Source organism: Marmota marmota, unplaced genomic scaffold (genome assembly GCF_001458135.2).
Source record: "Marmota marmota marmota unplaced genomic scaffold, marMar, whole genome shotgun sequence".
Taxonomy (NCBI): domain Eukaryota; kingdom Metazoa; phylum Chordata; class Mammalia; order Rodentia; family Sciuridae; genus Marmota; species Marmota marmota.
In genome coordinates, this window is record NW_025999853.1 from 26,644,393 (window position 1) to 26,644,606 (window position 214).

The following is a 214-nucleotide window of genomic DNA, read 5'->3' on the forward strand; positions in this document are numbered from 1 at the left end:
TTTTTTAATTTTTTATTGTGGGTTGTTCAAAACATTACAAATTTCTTGACATATCATATTCCACACTTTGATTCAAGTGGGTTATGAACTCCCACCTTCACCCCATACACAGATTGCAGAATCACATCAGTTACACATCCATTGATTTACAAATTGCCATCCTAGTGTCTGTTGTGCTCCGCTGCCTTTCCCATCCTCCACCCTCCCCCCTCCC